A 6,238-nucleotide genomic window follows, 5' to 3' on the forward strand; every position below is an offset into this window, starting at 1 on the left:
ACTCTACCCCACATCATAACAGCTAAACCACAGAGAATAAGTACAAAAAAGCACAAACCAGTTGAAGTTACTCTTGTATTGTTCAATAAAATGAACGTGGCATACAGTCCTAGGCCTGAATTTGGAAATAATTCTTGCCTTTAAATCTATGAAGTTAAGTTCTTGAGTCAGTATTACCACTATCTTGTGATCCACATCTGTATACCATCTGACATATTTTTTCGGGATATTTTATGTCTTCATTTAATAACCTCTGCCAAATGACTTTATCTCATTAAAAATCAATTAGAATCATAAAAGTCATAAAATTAAAGTTGCTGCAAGTATAATGATTCCTTCCAAAGGGCTGTTATTAAAAGGAAACATTGTCCCACAAGCTTGACTTTAACAGTGTGTATTACGCTTAATGAATTGTGTCTAAGCTTACCAACAATAGATACACACAAGGGTTAGAGATGGCTCACCAGTTATGAACTCTTGCTGCTCTTCCAAAGGGAATGCATTGAGTGATACATAATCACATATAACTCCAGTTCCAGGATATCTAATAGGTCTTTCTGGCCTGTATGCTCCTGTAGGCACATGTACGGCTGTATACACTCGCCTGCCTGCTTGTGCATTCTGGTGTACAGACACACATACACACACACACACACACACACACACACACACACACACACACACACACAAGCACACAGGCACGCATTGTGCCAGCACAATGCAACATAATTATGAGACATGAAGTACTGTGGGTCAAACATGCAATATCATCAAGGTAAAATGGGCAATTGTGATTGCACAGTACAGCATTAAAATCGCACATAGTAACACACACCTTTAATCCCAGTATTTGCATGGCAGAGATAGGCAGATTTCTGTGAATCTCAGGATGACATAGTTCCAGGAAGTTCCAGAACAGCCAGGGTAGCATAATGATACTCTGTCTCAAAAGAAGAGGATAGAGAGGAGGAGAAAGAAGAGAAAGAGGAAGAGGAGACAGAGGGGGAGGAAAATGAAAGAAAAAAAGGCTGGAACCTTAGAATATTGTGTTGCTACAATGCAGCATTACAATGGATTGTTTTAATGCCATGATGCAGCATTATGATGGCACACTGACTGAAGGGTCAAAATCCATGCTTTGTAAGGCAAAAGAAGATGAAGGAGGAGGAGGAGGAGGAGGAGGAGGAGGAGGAGGAGGAGCATTGGAATGTTACAATGCAGCACTCTGATGAGATTAAGGGGTATTTATCATGTCACAATGGAACATTTTCTGATATAGTATAGAATATGATGACAAAATGGAGTTTTGTGATGTCATAAGGCAGTCATGTGATTGCACAAAGTCATTTGGTTGCAGTGAAATAGCATTGTGCCAGCACAATGCAGCCCAGTTATGGAAAACAAAGTGAAGGGTTCTAGCAGGCCTGAGCATGGGAAACATGGCAGACAGGTCTTGTCTTTCCCACTTTCTTCTTCCTTGTTAACCTGTTAGATTATATTCCTAAAGTTTGTACCAAGGTTCAGTCCAATTTTTAGCCATTTTCTTATATTTTTGGTTGTGAGCCTAGCCTTTAACGACTGAGCCATCTCTCCAGCCCTAGCCATTTTCTTATGCCTGACTCATTCCTGAGGCTGGTAGCCAAGGTCCAACTATCAAAACATCATGATCCAATCAAAATTTTCCATTTAGCTACCCTAATTAAAATACTCAATCGGAACATACCAACCATCCTGGCTCATTCTAGCACTGACCTCCTTTTTATCCCCATCTTAAAATTAACACTTGCAAAGTGATTTGCTGCTGTGTCTGCCAGATTCAGAGTCAACCACCTTGTTTCTTTGCCTTGCTTAATAGTGGATCTTATTCTGTTTAATTTCTGTTTGGGAATTGATGTTTGAGTGTGGTCTGTGCCTAATCCAGGGTACAGAGGGGAGCACACTACAAGACACAGGTCCTTTCACTATTGTGATTTGAAATAGAGCATTGGGAAATAAAGCAGAGTTGTGTAATAGCGAATGGAGCTTTGTGCATCAAAATGCAGACTCATGATGGTAAAATGAAGGACTGTGTTGTACAGTGTAGCATCAAGGTTAGAGCATCATGTCACAATGGAGCACTGTCAGCTGCATGTCAAAAATGCAGTATTATGATGAGACAAAAACTATTACGATGTCACAGCGGAACACTTTCTGAGATAGTATAGCGTTATGATGAAAGTTTTGGCTGACCACGCCAACACTTGAAAGGCAGAATGGATCATTGCAATGTCACAGTGTGCTGGAATAAGAAGTGTTGTGTGTCACATCAGTATATAGTGACAGAATATTGACATGGAAATGACATGATAGATCTTGATATCAAAATGCAATGCTAATTATGATGTCACCATTACACAGTGCCGCATTAATCTGGTAAAGGAGTTGCAGTGATGTCAAATTCAGGAGTTAATGGCACAAAAGAGCAGGGGTTGTCAAAATACAGCACTGGCATGCCACAATAGAGCTTTGTGATCCCAGAATGCAACAGGATGTTGGCCAAAAGAATCATAGTGATGCTTCATGGAGCTTTATGTTGGCACCATGCAGTGTTATGACACAGCAGAGTTTTGTGATGTCACAAGGCAACATGAGTTAACAGAATGGAACTCTATGATCTTATTGTACAGCACCAGAATAGCGCAACAAGACACTAATGCCCCAGTGCAGTATGAGGATACCTAGAGCAGTGCAACATCACGGTAGAGCACTGTGAGGGCACACTAGGCGTTTGTGATTACATGATGCATTGCTCGAATAGCAAAGCAGTCTCGTTATGAAAAGTGGAGGATTTTGCTGGCACAGTTAGGCACAGTGATACCACACTAGGTCACTGAGATGTGACAACAGAGAACTGTGAAGACATGATAAATTTTTATGAATTTTTTATTTAGAGTTTAAAAAATTAAGACTTATTTTTATTTATATGAGTACACTGTAACCGTCTTCAGACTGACCGGAAGATGTCATTGGATCCCATTACAGATGGTTGTGAGCCACCATGTGGTTGCTCAGTGCTTTTTTTTTTTTTTTTTTTTTTTTTTGGTTCTTTTTTTCGGAGCTGGGGACCGAACCCAGGGCCTTGTGCTTCCTAGGTAAGCGCTCTACCACTGAGCTAAATCCCCAGCCCCTTGCTCAGTGCTCTTAACCACTGAACTATCTCTCCAGCCCCTAAAAAGTTAAAATTTTACACGTCCTTTTCCAAGCAGCCATCAAGATGGCTGAAGTGAAGCAGAAGAGGAAGCGAACCTTCTGCAAGTTCACCTACCATGGCATGGACTTCGACCACTTGCTGGACATGTCCTATGAGCAGCTAATGCAGTTGTAGAGCACCCGCCACAGGTGGTGCCTGGAGTGTGGCCTGAGGCACAATTGGTACTCACTGCTCAAGCCCTTAAGAAAAGCCTAGAAGGAGGCGCCACCCATGGAGAAGCCTGAGGTGGTGAAGACCCACCTGAGGGACGAAATAATTCGTCCTGAAAGAGTCAGCAGCATGGTGGGTGTGTATAACGGCAAGACCTTCAACCAAATGAAGATCAAACCCAAGATGAATGGCCACTACCTGGGCGTGAGTTCTCCATCACCTACAAGCCCAGGAAGCATGGCCTGCTTGGTGTTGGTGCCACCCACTCCTCCCGATTCATTCCCCTCAAGTAGCAGAGGAGGCCAATAAAGACTCGTTACTTGAAAAAAAAAAAGTTAAAATTTGCTCATTTTACTTACTGTCTTAGTTACTGTTCTATTGCTGCGAAGAGAAACCATAACAAAGGCAGCTTACTCACTGGTTCAAAGGTTAGTTCCTGATCATCATAGTGGGAAGCATGGCAGCAAGCAGGGAGGCCTGGTGCTGGAGCGATAGCTGAGAGTTTACATCTTACATTCTGCAAAATGGAAGCAGAGAGAGCAAGACTGGAAATGACAGGCTTTTCAAACCTCAAAGCCCACCTCCAGTGACAAATGATCATATTGGTACATTGGAACATTATAATGTTCCTTTGTGTCTTTAAAATGCTCTGTGGTGACACCACCATGGTATACGTGGGTGATGTTATAATGTTTCACTGTCCCATCCAATGCTCTGCCCTTACATCGCAGTGCTCCACTATACTCTCACCACTGTGCACTGCTGTTTTTCATCATTACAATGCTACACTGTGACGTCACAGCACTACATTGTGATATCATAATGTCCCATCATGACATGGCCAAGCTGTACTGTGATATTACAAAGCTCCACTGTAATATCACAATGTTCTATTGAGCCAATACGATGCCATATTATGATATCACAGTGATTCATAGTGACATACAGTGCTTCCTGGTTCATCATAATACTACACTTAAGCATCACCATGATTGAATACCATGCAGAATTGTGACATCACATATCTCCCTTTTACCATCACAGTGCTATAGAATGTTATCGCTATGCTTCATTACGACATCACAGTAATCACCTGTAACTAGGCCATACTTTATAATCTGTCATGAGCAGTCCACCAGCTGGGAACCAGACATTCAAATATAAGAGTCTATGGGGACCATCCTCACTTAAACCACCACATTTAGAGTGTATCTCGAGATCACATTGCAGCATTCTGATGGTACAATAGACCATTGCAAGGACACAATACCTTTTGTGATGTCACTGTATAACATTGTAAGGGAACAAGTGAGTATGGTGGAAACATAATGGACCACTGAGATGTCACAATACACTGTTTTAGTGTCCCAGTGCAGCACTGTGTTGGCAAAATAGAGCTTTGTCTGTCACAATGCAGCATTGTGATGGCATAACACTTAGCACTGAGATGCCACAAGGGAATGTTGGTCTGGTGCAATTCAGTGTTGTGATGGCATAGAGGAGCATACAGTAGCACAATGATGTCACAGTGGAGTTATATATTGGAGACACTCTGGTGACACATTAGATTACTGTCATGTCATAATGGAGCACCACTCTCTAGCCCTTAGATGGTAAAATTGAGTTATATGATATCACAGGGTAGTACAGAAATAGCATGAAGGAGCATTATGATGTCATAATTCAGCATTGTGACCTATCATAGTGATGTTTAAGTGTAGCATTATGATAGAACAGAGAGTATTGTATGTCATAATGAGTCATTATGATGTCAAAATGTGGCATTGCATTGACACCATAGAACATCTTGATGTCACAGTGGAGTCTTGTGATATCACAATGTAGCATTCGATGTCACAATGTATCATCATAATGTCACAGTATAGCACTGTGATGTCACAGTTTAGCACTCTTATGGCAGAGGAGAGCACTGTGATGAAAACGCAACTGTGTGATGTCACACAGCAACAGTACAATGACACAAAGGAACCCTGACATTAAAAAATGGAGTATTGTGATGACACTATTCACCTTATGATGTCACAAAGCCATACAGTAATGGCACAAGGAAGCATGTACTAGCACAATGGACAACTATGACATCACAGTAGAGCATTTTTATAGCTCATGGCACCAGAGTTGCTGACTGCCACATTGTGATGATATAGTGAGTCATTCTGATGTCATGGTAGAGAATCATGACAACACAAAAAATCTTTTTGACATCATAATGAAGAGTTGTGCTGGCACAGCTGAGCATTGCAGTGTCTCAGTGGATCTTTGTGATGTCATAATTCAGCATTGGGTTGGCATAGTGAAGCATTGTAATATCACCAAATATATCATTGCTGTAGCCCAGCAGAGAATTTGATGACATAAGGGAATGGTGTAATGTTACCAAATACAAATAGGAAGGCGTGATACAGTATTTTATGACATTTGAGTAGAATACTGTGACATAAAACTACAGAACTATGATGACTAGTGAAATATTACATTACCCTAGTAGAATATAACACTGTGGTGCACGATGCAACTTTGAGGTGTCATAATGTGGACTGGTGGTGACAACATAGAATACTGTGTTGTCTCAATGTGAAACTGTTATATAAAAAATTAGGGCATTGTGATGACCTAAGGGAGCACTGTGATGCCACAATGGAACCTTATGATGGCACAGAATAGCACAGTGATGGTACAATGGGACATTGTGATGATAAGTGGGAACATCTGATGTCACAATGGATCACTGTGATATGTTTATTGTGTTGGTCTCTGGAAGATTAGCATGACATGCTGCGTGTGATGGCTTGGATAGGAATGGCCCCCAACAATGCA

At 41.3% G+C, this 6,238-nt stretch overlaps 1 pseudogene; it reads left to right on the plus strand.

The window, feature by feature from the left end:
• Window positions 1-3,253: 3,253 nt before the first annotated feature.
• On the plus strand, window positions 3,254-3,693 carry Rps15-ps14 (ribosomal protein S15, pseudogene 14; annotated as a pseudogene).
• Window positions 3,694-6,238: the final 2,545 nt, after the last annotated feature.

Source organism: Rattus norvegicus, chromosome 11, assembly GCF_036323735.1.
Source record: "Rattus norvegicus strain BN/NHsdMcwi chromosome 11, GRCr8, whole genome shotgun sequence".
Classification (NCBI taxonomy): Eukaryota; Metazoa; Chordata; class Mammalia; order Rodentia; family Muridae; genus Rattus; species Rattus norvegicus.